This window comes from Somniosus microcephalus, chromosome 3 (genome assembly GCF_052327205.1).
Source record: "Somniosus microcephalus isolate GS21.2 chromosome 3, FLI_Smic_1.0, whole genome shotgun sequence".
NCBI lineage: Eukaryota > Metazoa > Chordata > Chondrichthyes > Squaliformes > Somniosidae > Somniosus > Somniosus microcephalus.
The window spans coordinates 80,411,782-80,427,113 of NC_140989.1; the positions used below are offsets into that span (position 1 = coordinate 80,411,782).

Below are 15,332 nucleotides of genomic sequence, written 5' to 3' on the forward strand. Positions count from 1 at the left end.
AAGCTGGAAATTGGGGAGCCATTATTCCACAAAAGTGTAGTGGGTTTAGTGAAAGACAACATTGGCCCAGAAATTCGGGTTGGGGGCTTCCCGTGGGTCCAAGCCCCCGACCTGCACTTACCTACCGCGCCGGCCGCTGAGCTGTGGGCCCGCATGGGATTCCGATCCTGGGCCTCCTCCAACTGCCGGCGCGCAGTGCTTGCGTATCCCAGGGGCGCAGTTAGTTCGATGCGTCCCCTGGGATTACATGGGCCACAGAGAGCCAATGGTAGCAGGGAATGCTTCATTCATAAGTTTGACATGACCTGGCAAACCTATAAATATTATAAGCCCCAAAACATCACTAAATCTTCAAATAAATAAAAAAAAAACACATTTTAAAAATAAACTATAAATTACATGAAATAACTATTTTAAACAATTTAAATTTTTGAAAAAAATTACATTTTCTAACGGGGCTAAAAATAAATTTACTTTTCTTTAAAGTATTTAAAAATAATAAACCTGTGGAAAAAATGTTTTAATTTTAATTAATTCACCACTTGCCTTGTAAAAAGCAGGCCTTGCGCCTGCTTTTTAAAAGTGTAACTCCTGGAGACTTACCCTCCCGGGAAAACCTGCAAAAAAAAAAAAAAAAACCGTAAGTTCAGTGTGCACGCGCTGCCTCTCCTGCGCACGCATTCCACCTGTCAACTCCTTTCAAGGGAACGGAAGTGCCGGTTTCCTGCGCATGCGCAGTGCATGCACGAAACCAGCACTTCCATTGGGCTTACGGGTGAGTACCCCGTGTGTACTTGCCCGTGGAGACCCGAATTTCTGGGCCAATAAATTTGGTGCAAACAAAAAGAAAAAAAGTAAATGCTGGAAACCTGCAATCTGTGAACAAATAAAATGAAGTCCGGACTTCCAACCTTTAGTTGGATAAACTCTAAATTGGAATGTTCCAATTTTAACTTCTGAGGTACAACTCTGAAGAAAGAAACGCAAACATATTTATGAATGTTCACTTATGATTAGCCTTTTTCATAAGTAAGCATAGATAATAAGAGCACAATTCATTTTCAACCAATCCATGTTTCTGCGTGGGGAAAGAAAATAATATGGGAGTGGGGCTACATAAATAAGTGGTAAACAAGTTAAAAGCATTAAAAGGAATATATTTTTCTATATAAGTAAAGGAGTGTTGCAGTGGGAGCAATGAACTTTGTGCTTCAATGTCACATTTTGTTCTGCATGTATGACTGGTGTTGAAACTTCTTCAAGAGGAAGGAAAGAATTGTAGGGAGTCATTGAATTTATGTCCACCTTTTTAGTGCTTTGAGAAATTCAGTGTTAATTTTCAATTGTATTTGATATAGGGACATTCAGTCTATTGTAATGTGGCAGAATATTGCATCATTCAACTTTACAGCATGATTGATGGGTAGATTTCACCCAGCACATGAAGAACACAAGGTGAAAGCTTAGTTGGTGTGAAGCAAACATACTAATGCTCCAAAAGCCACAAACTGTTGAGCAATAGCTAAGTAAACCAGAACATTTAGTATTCTGCAATATAATTTCTTCATTTTGGAGTTTAGCAAATAATTATAGAAAAGTGACTAATTTCAAATTCAATTGCTGTATTGCATACAGAAAGTTGCCATTCGGGTCTAATTTCCAAATATGCATTTACTTTTGGATCAAACAGCAGTAATGGAAATGCAAAATCTATGCATTTTAGGACATATTACTTGCTCCTAAATGGACTTGACTGCATATACAAAGCATAAAAGGGAGGACTCTGGCTTTCCTGATGGCTCTGCTGGTTAAGGTGGTGAGTAACTGAGTTGAACAGACAAAGAAGATCCCAAGTTTGATTCCCTGGCTTGTGCTGAGTTAGCTGATCTCTGCCAGGGTAGCAGTAGGGCCATTAGATTTGGGAGGGAAACCAGGCCAAGGTTCCTGTCCCTAGCTGCTAACCAGCAACTCTCCTCTCCCTGCTTGAATTTCATTGGTGAGAACAGGATCTATCTTGGCTGTGATAAACCCTGCAGTTCAATAGCCTGAAGCGCGCTCGTGGCCGATACATGAGCAGTGACTTGAATGAGGTATTGGCAGGCAACTAGTACCTGTGGAACTGTATCTCAGTCAGAAGTCACTTTCAGGAGAGAGGAAGGGGAGACCATTTTATGGGGTGGGGAAGAAAAGGTGGTGCTGAGATGTGCCATTTTGGAGCTATATACTATTTGAATGATAGACCTACATTATTTATGTAGCTACTGTACCCATGTGCATGGGGGGGGGGAGGGAAATAACAGCCCGTCCACCACCAATAATGTCTTTTTCAATTCTTCCAATATGCTGGGTGCATAATTCAACCTATGTATTTGATACAGGTGCAAGAGTTGAGCTGAGATGTATGTGAACCATGAAACTGGTATTTCAGCTAAAACCTTTAACAAAGGCATTAAAATAAATACATTTATCTATTAAACTATTTGATCATGTTTGTTTTACCAAAGTTGCTAACTTTTTTAAAATATTCATGCCAACCTAAAAAATCTAGCATGAGCGGACCGATAGCTTAAAAAAAATGCCCACTCAAATAGCTCTGAATATAGACCTGGGACATTTAAAGATGAGGATTTTGAATGAGTGTGCAGTGGAGAAGAGTTTGTCATAAGCTAAGCTGAATGTATACCGAAGCTACATAAGCACATGAGGGAGAAAGGAATAGAAGGATGCTGATAGGGTTTGATGAAGAGGGGTGAAAGGAGGCTGCCATAGACCAGTTAGGCCAAATGGCCTTTTTCTGTGCTGTAGACTCTTGTGTAATTCTATGTAATTACATCGCTTATTGCAGCAAACAAAAACGGAGCTAGTAGCAGTGGCGCTTTAGAAATTACACTGGGGATGAGTGTTGAAGGCATAAGAATTAATTTTTGTACATTGATTTGATACATTTATTGTGATTTGGAGCCTACTGTAATTCTGAATATGTCTCCTTTATAATTTTTTAATTAAGTAAAATCTATTGGTACTTGAACCCCATTCTCTTTTTTATTTCTAAATTGTAGCAATCCCACAAGTAAAATAAAGCATTGAAAGTACATTGAAACCAGGGAACAAAAAAATAGAGGCAATAAGTATTAAAGAAAATAAACCTTCACACAAAACAGCCAGGCATGTCCCATACTGTTCCTTTTGAGGGAAATGAAAAGATGTTACAAACTGCATTTTAACATTTATTTATTTTGTTTGCCCCAGTGGAATTGTATATAAACAATCTGTAATGGAGCCTCTCCCAAAACAACAGTTCATTAAGTTTTTGTGCCTGAAATTTATGTGCAACAAATAATGGAAGAAAGATGATTCTAGTCCTGCTCCAATCTATCTGGTTCTGATAGGCTCCAGGCCTATGTTCCAAATGTTCTGACATCCTTCAGTACCAGTGAAAAGACAGATTTTTCTTGTAAAATGCTGTTATATGCGTTAAAACACCGCCTGCTAAAAATCTTGACAGTTGGCATATATAGAGAATGGAAGAATTTCTATAGTGTTGAATACAATCTTTCACAATCAACTACCCACCCACAAGTAAGGAGGTTTGTGCAAAAACCTGCTAGGGGCATTAAGATATAGATAGAGGAGTAAAGTTTGTTTCTGCATTCAAAGCAGATTATATCATTTACAAATCTAGTATTTGACTTTATAGCCAATTAAAGAGTGGTATTTGGTTCTGTTAGTATCAGATGCCTAGGTGGCAGGTTCTGGAATTTGATTCTCAGCCATAACTGACGCTAAACTTGGCTATCGTCAGAGTGCAAAGCTTGTGGCTGCTGGTTTTGGTTGTTAAAACATTGTTCTACCATTAGGTGTTCTATTTTGGAGGGCAAGTGGGGAGCTATTGTACTCTTCAAAGTATGCCTCCATTAGGTCAGAACATCACCAGTCTCCCAAGGAAGGGGGGTCAACACATGAGAATCATGACCATGTTACAGTTTAGACTTTTTCCTGTTGCCTTTCTCCCATGCGCACAAGGAAAATGTAGTTTGCATAAGTAGAGTGAGTCTCCTATGAACCGACCCCTATCCCTGTGATTATTTGCATGGTCTTCTCTGTCCTGCGCAAAATAAACATTTCCCAGACGGGGGTGGGACCCAAACACCGGCCCGGCCCCATCAGAATCGCGCGTGCACACCAGAGGGCCCTTGTCAGCCCATCACGAGCGATCTGTGGGGCAGGCTGGTGGGCGCAGGCCTGAGCAGTAGGCCGTGGCCTCTGGGTGGGAATCTGGGCATGGAGACCAGACTCTGGCTCTGCAGCCGCCGGGCCGAAGTTTCGGTCTGTTTGTATTACACGTGTTTGGGGGAGAAGGTCAGGAGATTGAAACTTATAAAATTTTAACAGGACTAGACCGACTAGATGCAGGAAGGATGTTCCCGATAGCGGCGGAGTCCAGAACCAGGGGTCACAGTCTAAGGTTAAGGGGTAAGCCATTTAGGACAGAGATGAGGAGGAATTTCTTCACCCAGAGAGTGGTGAACCTGTGGAATTCTCTACCACAGAAGGCAGTTGAGGCCAATTCATTAAATATACTCAAGAAGGAGTTAAATATATTTCTTAAGGCTAAAGGGATATGGGGAGAAGGCAGGGACAGGGTACTGAATTTGGAAGATCAGCCATGATCTCATTGAATGGCCTACTCCTGCTCCTATCTTCTATGTTTCTATGAAGGAGGGTCAGTTGGTTTGGGGAAACCAGAGGGCGGCCTGTTCCCCCAGCAACAGACGGCAGCTTCGGGAGATTAGGAATAAATATTTAAACCCAAACCCAGCGAGAATCAGCCGAGGGCTGAAACCTGGACCAGGCCCCGATGTTAAAAGACCCGCTCACCCGATCGAACTGGCCCATCTTGCGTCCTCGGCAAGTGTGTGAGGATCACGGGGTTTGGTGGTGTTGGCTGAGGGCTCTGTCGCGCCTCGTGCTCTCCGGCCCAGCGCTGGGTTCACGTGCGGCTTCTGGGAACTGCTATTACCAAACACGTGTTCGCGAGCGCACCTGCTCAGCGCTCCGGCCGTGCAGCACTTGGCCCCCCACACAAGGTTCCGGCCTGAACCTGCAGTCCAATCTGCAACAATCCAGAGCTACAAACTCCAGGGAAACCTTAGGAACAGCACTTGGGAGCAAAACACCTGCACACCACACACACTGACTCCACACATGGTCCGTTCATTCAGAATTAAAGAATTTTCATCACTTCCAGAAGGGAAAAAAAAATAACACACCAAATAATTAACTAACCCACTAATTAGAATATAAAGTATTTTATCTTACCAGCCAAGGACAACTATAATTACAATTGCAGAATACTATTAACAGAGGATCTTCACAAAGCTAACTAGACTTCCACTTTCTGAGTATCTCCAGCATTTTCTGTTTTTATTCCAGTTTCTGTAGTCTTGCAAGACTGGATCAATTTACACATTGCAGGGTTGTCTCCAGCAGGCAGGATCAAATTATACATTCCAGACAAACTGGGTATGTCTTGTCCTCCAAGGGGACCAATCAGAAATCTGGTGTTGCAAATAGGTGCGACCAAAAATTATGCCCTTCTGCATACTGTGAGTGGGATAATGTGACACAGTAATTATGGTATAATGACCAGGGAGCACATTCTTGTGTCTTCATTCAAAGGCACTAACTACCACACGGTCAGACCATTATGTTCAGGCTAAAACAAATAGACAGATTTACGTATGTCATATAATGCACAGAACCAATAAAACACAGCAAGAAGCAATGCAATACTTAAAACAATAGAGATAGGGTTAGGCCACAAGAGGTTAATATATCCTCTTTAGAATGCATTTCTTGCACAGCCTGACAGTCTGCAAGATCTTTAGATGAAATAGTCTTTTGACGACTTCCTAATGCAATGTAAATTCTGAGTGAAACAATTCCTATAGGCTTAAACTTAAAGTGAACTAAATTTAACTAAAGATATTGGGGTAGATTTTGACGTTGTGCGATAGTTTAAAATTGGTGACAGCGACTCGGCAGCCCGTTTTATTGACTTCAATGGAAATAAAAATTGGGATAGATCAGAGTCAAAATCTACCTCATTGAGAGAAGTCTCTGGTATACATTCTAGATACAAAGGCTGCTGAATAGAGAGCTGTCAATCAAGTCTTGCTGAATTCAACAACAAGGCGCAAAAATGTGTCCAGTTCTGGCTGGGCTATGTATAGACTGTCCGTGGACACAAGAAGAAGAATCAAGTTCAAAACAGATGTTTGCATTCCATGGCATCTAGGTTTTCTTAACTGTTGATGCTTTAGCTGTAATTTAGTTAGTATGTAAATACTAGCCTCTTTACTAATTTATAGATCAAACAATTTGGTTTGTGTCTTCCAAAGAGCTGGGCTCTTGCTTCCATTTTGATATTTGGTGGCAAAAGACGGTTTCAATTTTAACTCATTATTTCAAAATGGTATGCCATAAAATACAGAAATTTTCCCTAATTGACCCAGGACAAAAACTCTGTCACATGGATAACATTTCATATATATATTTAAAGAAAATATATGCATATTGATTTAGGTATTAAACAACAACAGAGGTACGGATACAAAAGCAAAATATTGCGGATGCTGGAAATCTGAAATAAAAACAGAAAATGCTGGAAATACTCAGGTCAGGCAGCATCTGTAGAGAGAAACAATTAACGTTTTCAGGTTGATGACCCTTCGCCAAAACAGAGGCATGGATATTGCATTGTGTTCTATCTTGACTGATATTCATCAGGTTCATAAATGAAACAAATCCAAGAAATTTTGATATCTGAATGATTCAAATAATGTGTTTGTTGAGTGACATCCAGGAACAATCCCCATGGATGAGCAATCCTATGCAACAGTGTTTGGTGAGATAGTGTATAGAGTTTGTGTGATCTCTGTACTGTTACTCTCAAGGTTGAATAGATAGTGCCAAATAAGTAACTGAGAGATAAAGGCTGATTGTCTTTCAGAACAAGAGATGGCTGGCAAGTCTGTAGAAATGAGAAAACTGCCAACCTCGACAGCATCCACAATCAATCTGGGTGTGAAAAGTTTTATTGGGTTGTCAGGAATTGACACGGGTCATGTTACAGCTTTACTTCAGATTATTAAGACAATTCCAATGAAAAGAATGCTTTTTTTAATTGTCTATTATATTTCATGATTGGGTAACTCAAATTGGTTGAGTACTAGACTCTGGTCAGAAGGTGCTTTGTTTGCATTTCTGACAGCATCACTCTCATTCTTCCTTTTAAGGTGAATAAAATGAGTGCCCTATGATATAAGAAAGTAAGAGCCCGTGCACACTGCTTGCTACATTGTTATAATATGTGTCCTCGGACACTCCTGGCAGCAATGGAAACGGGGATCTGTTTAGACACTAGTAACTAATGGTGACTGACTTCTGTGGCTGCTTTTCACTGTCTTGTTATATTTGCCAATAATTTATCAAATGGAATTTGTGGAAGTTCTGTTAGATATTCAGGTATTTCCCTCCTGCCCTGTGTCAAAGGCCACTGCTGTAAGTAAGCCCTCACTCTCTATAAACCAGAATGTGACACTTGACTCAATATCTTATGATATAGGATTGCCCAGTGGTTGTATAGAAATGCCTGTCACTGAATTAATACAAGTCTATTCTTAGTCTTTGGATAGTGGAAAATAAACACTATTGATACATGCAATTTAGACTATGAACTACAAACTAGGCTTATTTAAAGTAAGAATATAGGCAGTAGCAGAAATTCCAATTGATTACAGAATATTTAACTCAAACCTCCTCTGATATACAAAAATCATTATTAAGAACACTTCCCTAAGTCTCTTAGTAATACTAAACCTAGATCAGTGTATGTAACATGTATGAGGCTTCATCCTGCAACATGGAGTCTCTGGCTTTTATCTCAATGGACCTTGAAGAGCTGGGAGCATAGTGTCTGAGGTACACCTGTCATACCCTTTGATGTTCAACCTGGGGCACAGGAAATCAAAAGGTATCTTCCAAAGTTGAACAAAGCTTATTGTTTGTTGAACCCTATCTAGATGGTAAGCACTTCCATTTGCATGTGTTACTGAGTCCTTTACCTTAAATTGAATGTTTCAGAACAAAGCAAGAAGTTTGTGTTCAGTGGTTTTTATTTGGCTTTTAGTCAAAATATATTTGCAAACAAAAAATGCAGTACATCTGTGAACAATTCTTCCAGAATGGCAATTTCCAGCCACCCATTCTAAACGAAAGAAACTAAGCCTGAGGTAAAACAAATTTAAAGTGACCACCCTTATCTCATAAATCGATACTTAAAATACCTTTTTATAAATAGGAAATGCCACTGTATTCCAAATTATCATAAGTCCGCAGCATCCCAGTGAAATTCAGTACTTAAAGGGTTAACTGCTTTACCTGGTTGATTGCTTTGGCTGTAGCCTGGTTTTTCCTAAAGCATGTCAACCTGACCCAGTACAGTCTGTGTTATATGTGCTTGGCTCCAATGTTCCCATTATTTTTTTTGTACTGAGCGGGCCACAAACTCCTTTTGAGTGTGACCTTTTTGGCCGTGGGCATATATACAGTAATGCCATTGTGCCACCTCACCATCTCAAATCATGAGACCATCAGACAAACTCTTTAAAAATCATGAAATCAGTTGCTCTTTTTTAGTTTATAAACCTCATTAGTGGCTTTATTTAATCTCTAACAGGTCACAGATCTTACAAAAACGATATTACACGTGGCTCGTGTTAGAATTTGTCCCATTAAAGTTAATCATAACATCTCGGGTCATTGTCCGATTCGGATATGCTAATATTGGAGATTAGGAGGGTTGATGAAGGTAGTGTAGTAGATGTGTATATGGACTTTCAAAAGGCATTTGATGAAGTACCACATAACAGACTTATTTCAAAAATAGAAGCACATGGTATTAAAGGGACGGTGGTAACTTGGGTACATTGTCCCTTTATTGGGATAAAATGGAGGAGCAGGAAGAAGCTGATATGTCGGCAACATCCCATGTGAGGTGTTAATAGCAGATTGGCCAGAACAATGGAGGCACCGAAGCTAACACATAACAACTATTAGCAAGGTCACATTAACTATCTGGGATTGGCCAGGTCATTTCTTGTTCCTTTGTAAATTCAGACAGGAAACATCAGGTTAAATTGATTAGCAGTTAAAGCATCAAGATGGCCATTATGTCAAGGTCTGGAGGTTTGGTGAGAAGGAACCTCACTTCAGTATACATTCTGGGCAAAGTCTTACACCTCCTGTGCTACCTCTACTCGCACATGGTACATACTCATGTGACTCGGCCAATGTTCTCTACCTCATACGTTGCAGGAAAGATGCACCGGAGCATGGTACAGCGGCGAGACCATGCAGACACTGCGACAACGGATGAACGGACACCGCACAACTATCGCCAGGCAGGAGTGTTCCCTCCCAGTCGAGGAACACTTCAGCAGTCAAGGACATTCAGCCTCTGATCTTCGGGTAAGCATTCTCCAAGGCGGCCTTCGAGACACACGACAACGCAAAATTGTCGAGCAGAAACTGATAGCCAAGTTCCGCACTCATGAGGACGGCCTCAACCGGGATCTTGGGTTCATGTCACGCTACATGTAACCCCACCTGACATATAGTCATCCAGACTCGAGTCGTTGTTGGCTTGTTCTCTCCGCACAGATGCGTCCGGACCTGCTGTGATTTCCAGCAAAGTGTTTTTTTCCTGTTTTTCATAGACCCCAGCATCTGCAACATTTGACCCCTTGTGACCCCACCTCATTGTTCTTTGATGTAATGTTTTCCTGACTGACCTGTTTGGACACCATTCACACCTTTGATTGCTGTGATTATCTCTGCCGAGGTGTGATAACGGGCAGTTAGAAAGATTACCTGTAATCATCTGGCAGTTTTCTCTGACTATATATGCTGTGTCTTTATGCTTCTCTTCACTTCACCTGACGAAGGAGCAGCGCTCTGAAAGCTTGTGATTTCAAATAAAGCTGTTGGACTATAACCTGGTGTTGTGTGACTTCCTACATTTGTCCACCCCAGTCCAACACCGCTACCTCTACTCTCTCACATCCCATTCTATCTCTCCTCACACATAACATTCTAACTCTTCTCACACATCCCATTCATAGAATTAAAAAAAAAAAAAAAAATTCTGGCCCAGAAGGAGGTCATCATATCTGTGCCGGCTGAAGAAGAGCTATCCAGCCTAATCCCACTTTCCAGCTCTTGGTCCATAACCTTGTAGGCTATGACACTTCAAGTGCATATCCAAGTACTTTTTAAATATGATGAGCATTTTGCCTCTACCACCCTTTCAGGCAGTGAGTTCCAGACCCCCACCACCCTCTGGGTGAAAAAAGTTCTCCTCAACTCCCCTCTAATTCTCTATCCATTACTTTAAATTATGCCCTATAATTATTGACCTCTCTGCTAAGAGAAAAAGGTCCTCTATCTAGGCCACTCATAATTGTATACACTTCAATCAAGTCTCCCCTCAGCCTAGTCTGTTCCAAAGAAAACAACCCCAACCTATCAAATCTTTCCTCATAGCTAAAATTCTCCAGTCCTAGCAACATCCTCATAAATCTTCTCTGTACCCTCTCTAGTGCAATCACATCTTTCCTGTAATGTAGTGACCAGAACTGTACACAGTACTCTAGCTGAGGCCTAACTAGTGTTTTATACATTTCAAGCATAACCTCCCTGCTCTTATATTCTATGCACACACACAGACACACAGAAACCCCACAGTGCAGATAGAGGCCATTTCGGCCCATCGAGCCTGCACCGACACATATCCCACCCGATCCCCGTAACCCCTACACCAACACATATCCCACCCTATCCTTGTAACCCCACGAATTTAATCCCCCTAACACTAAGGGTCAATTTATCATAGCCAATCAACCTAACCCGCACATCTTTGGACTGTGGGAGGAAACCGGAGCACCCGGAGAAAACACGGGGAGAATGTGCAAACTCCACACAGACAGTCGCCCAAGGCCAGATTCGAACCCGGGCCTCTGGCGCTGTGAGGCAACAGTGCTAACCACTATGCCACCGTGCTGCCCCGGCTAATAAAGGAAAGTATCCCGTATGCCTTCTTAACCACCTTATCTACCTGTCCTGCTACCTGCAGGGATCTGTTGACATGCACTCCAAGGTCCCTCTGTTCTTCTACACTTCTCGGTATCCTACCATTTATTGTGTATTCCCTTGCCTTGTTAGCCCTCCCCAAATGCATTACCTCACACTTCTCCAGATTGAATTCCATTTGCCACTTTTCTGCCCACCTGACTAGTCCATAGCTTTCTTCCTCACTATCAACTACATGGCCAATTTTTGTATGATCTGCAAACTTCTTAACCATGCCTCCTGCATTGAATGCTAAATCATTTATGTATACCACAAAAAGCAAGAGACCTAGTACTGAGCCCTGCGAAACCCCACTGGAAACAGCTTTCCAATCACAAAAACATCCATCGACCATTACCCTTTGCTTCCTGCCACAGAGCCATTTTTGGATCCAACTTGCCACTTTCCCTTGGATCCCATGGGCTTTTACTTTTCTGACCAGTCTGCCATGTGGGACCTTGTCAAAAAGCCTTGCAAAAATCCATGTAGACTACATCAAACACATTCCCCTTATCAACCCTCCTTGTTACCTCCTCAAAACATTAAATCAAGTTAGTCTGTTATGTGGTACTTCATCAAATGCCTTTTGAAAGTTCATATATACATCTACTACATTACCTTCATCAACCCTCTGTTACTTCATCAAAGAACTCAATCAGGTTAGTCAGACACGATTTGCCTTTAACAAATCCGTGCTTCCCTTATTAATCCATCTGAACCACAGGAGCAGATTTAATGTCTCATCCCAAAAACAAATAGACTGGATATTGTTGGTGGAAGGAAAACACTTGATGAACCAGACTTGTTCTGTTAAGTTTTCTTATTATTACACCAGACATTAGCAATAACTTCGTTTCCAATATTTGTTGGGAGGTGGTGAGAAACTAAAGCTGGAGTTAATGTGTACTCAGTGCAAATATAAACCCGTATGATATGACTCACGCCTTTAGTAGCCTCAATTATCTGTAAGGTTATATCACCACTTTTTCATTGAAGTGCACCCAAAACCACTTTCCATGGGAGCAAAAGTGCTTGTAGAACTGCGACCTAATTTAAGATTAAAAAATGCTTCCCTCCCCATCCCACCTTGGTATTGTTCAGCTTTAATCAGACACTCACTCACATCAACATTTCCGGTTCAGGACCGTCTTCTTGGTTACACATCCACCGCTCCCCTTTGTCTGCATTACACAGCATGAATTGAAACGTGAAATATAAAAAATTCTTTGCCTGAAGAGGTTCACCAAGACACTCACTGTCTCGAGATTGGGATAATTTATTTAAAAAAAAGTTAACCTAAAAATAAATATATTCCAAATATAAGATAATAAAAATATAACTATATTCACTTTCCTGCCACCCATCCACAGAGGGCTCGGACTGGTTCGGTGAAACGACTTCTATGGGTCTATTTAAGAATGGTCCTGGTATAAATTTTTAACTGCCCAGATACAACCATTTAACAGTAATGGTGCAGGTACAAACATTCACAAATGAAAGGTCTGGTAATTTAATGAACAGACTATGTAAAAAGAGTTACCAAATAGTATAAATAATTAACGGTCTAGCTAGAAAATATTTTTGAATTTGAAGCTTTTTTTAAAAACAAGAATAGAAAAATTGTGCATTGATTTTAGGTTAGTCTTGGTGTAAATTCTCACACCGATACAGTCCTGGTGTAACGTCAACCCGAGACATGCCATAATAACTCTGCAAATAGACCAGAACGAAGGGGATTAAAACATTCTTCTCTCATAAGTGCAGCAGATGGGCAGCCATGAAGACTAGTCAAATACAGACTATTCTCGCAGGCCTGGGACCTCCTGTGGGTTAGTAGTTTGATTTGAATTTCTTGGCCATTTAACCATATTATCAAGGCACCTGGCTCCGTAGCAGCTACTTGTAGCCACATCACCTGTGGACCCAATGCCTGTTGTGTAGGTGCCAGCAGGGGCTCATTTCTTGAGCTGTACCCGGTTTTAACCCCAAGAAACCATCGTAAGAGGAACAAACCCCAAAATACACCTGTCAACTGTTACTGTGGATGCCTTTTCCTCAACTTTCTCCGATCAATAACCAGCTCCCACAGAATGTTGTACCAAAGTGCTGCTGCCGCTCAGTCCCCAGGAACCGCCTGCACGCATCTCCATGGAAAAAGTACCAACAGAATCCCGAGACAACACTTGTTGGGTTCCAAGGCTATGTATCTTATCAAATGCCATTCCAATTTGGATTGGCTCTGTGAGGTCACGAACGACTATCCGTGTGAGGATTCCCGGGCCATTCTCTCATCTCTGACTTTTTTCCGCTCACGCTTTGACATTGGGTATTGGACTCCTCCCCCCGCTCCAGCTCTTCAGCTCACTGTGAATTTAAGTGCACGGAATCTTACAGATCGCTGAGCGGCTGCGCACTCATGCACCGTACAGGGAACATTGCCCCTCACCCGATCGCCCCTCACCCCAAAACCCGGAGATAGTCCCTCACCCCCAATACCCCTTCACCCCGATATACCCCATCACCCATGCTACCCAGAGATACCCCCACACCCTGATACTCACAATCATCCCCTCACCCCCAGGGTCTGGAGCAGGCCGGGCCCAGTAGGTGCGGGAGTCCCGAGTGGTGCTGCGCTAATGTGGAGGATGGTTGACAGGAACTGAGCTGACACCAAGCCCACAGCCTGGTGCCGGGCTTCCTCCTTACGGTGCTGGGCTACTCGGGCTCCTGCAGGCCACCGGTTGGGTTGCTCACTCCCATGGTAACCGGACCGCCAGCTGCTGCCCTCCGGACTCTCAGCTCCCACTGGAACTCACCAGGCATCACTTCCGGGAAGGGAACTGCAATGGCATCAACCACCCGATGGAAAAGGCAATGCAACCATCTTTGTGCGAAGCCCCAGAGCCACTTTTGCTGTCCAGATCGTGAGCGCCACCATATTTAGGCGGGGCGGGGGTTCTACTGCTTTGTTCATTGAGCAATGCCACCGCCTTTGTCTAGGGCATGGGTGTCGCCATCTGAGTGTGGGCGGGAGTTCTGCTTTATGTGGTACGTAGTGCCGCCATCTTTGTCTAGGGCACTGGTGCCACCATTCTCTCATCTCTATGACTTTTTCCCGCTTGCACTTTATGTTGGGTATTGGGCCCCTTCCCCCACTCCAGCTCACTGCGCAGCCTGTGAATTTAAGTGCACGGGACCTTACAGATCGCTGTGCGGCCGCGCACCCGTGCACCTTACAGGGAACATTGCTTGGCTCCTGACTCATTCTGATTTCTTTCCAGCTACTGCTGCACAACAGTGTAAATCCTGGTAAAGATAAGAATCTGTTCCTTCTTAATTTAAATCAAATTCATTTGGTCACTGCTGTGATTTAAGAAAAATGCAGGGTTCTGATCTATCAAATGAGAATTTCTCTCCTTTCTTTTCCATACGTTACATTACCAAGATCAGCAGTTGTACAAGCTAAGTACAAGGTGCTAAAGTGGGAGTAAATTATGAAAACATTCCAGAAAATCCTCATGCAGTATTTGAACGACACCACATTTTCCCAGATACATTTCAGTTTTTTCCCTGAAACACTAGATTCAGTAATTATGCTAGCCACATAAAAATAAACCTCTGTGAAATTAGATCACGACTTTAAAAAGAAAATGTGTGATTATTTTAATTTTTCAGTATATTTTGTAGGGAGTTTGATTAATTATTCATAACCTCAAGCCAACATTTTTCACAGATTTTGCTTTTCCCGCTTACTTGTTCCAAGTATAGTATCTGTCAGGGTGTGAAAAATGAATGCTTTCACTGACATGAAGTACTTTACCAGCAACATATGGACTATCCAGCTGTGTACCTTTCATGGTCGATGTTTTTGATTTCCCCCGTTTTCTCTGCAGCTTCACTATTTTCCCTTTTTATGATTTTTGCATAGCAACTTGCATTTAAAAAACCAATCTAACTGATATCAATAATCACAGATTGGTGTGTGCAGACCTGGTACACCCTTATTATAATGTCACTACTTGGGAGTCAGTCAAGAATGAGTATTGTAGCTGAGAGAGAACTGTAATGAAGGGGCATTATAATGTGGGATATTATAAGCCCTATTTATACTCAAGATTTCCCAACATATGTCTCTGCGACAG

General features: G+C 42.0%; 1 long non-coding RNA gene across 1 annotated transcript in view; it reads right to left on the minus strand.

Annotated features, from left to right (window-relative positions):
- Positions 1–339: 339 nt before the first annotated feature.
- The window catches only part of LOC147121176 (uncharacterized), a 53,446-nt gene continuing 38,453 nt past the window's right edge, over positions 340–15,332 (minus strand). The window contains exon 3 of the long non-coding RNA XR_015077502.1: positions 340–617. This is a non-coding gene — a long non-coding RNA (uncharacterized LOC147121176). The remainder of the gene's footprint in view (positions 618–15,332) is intronic.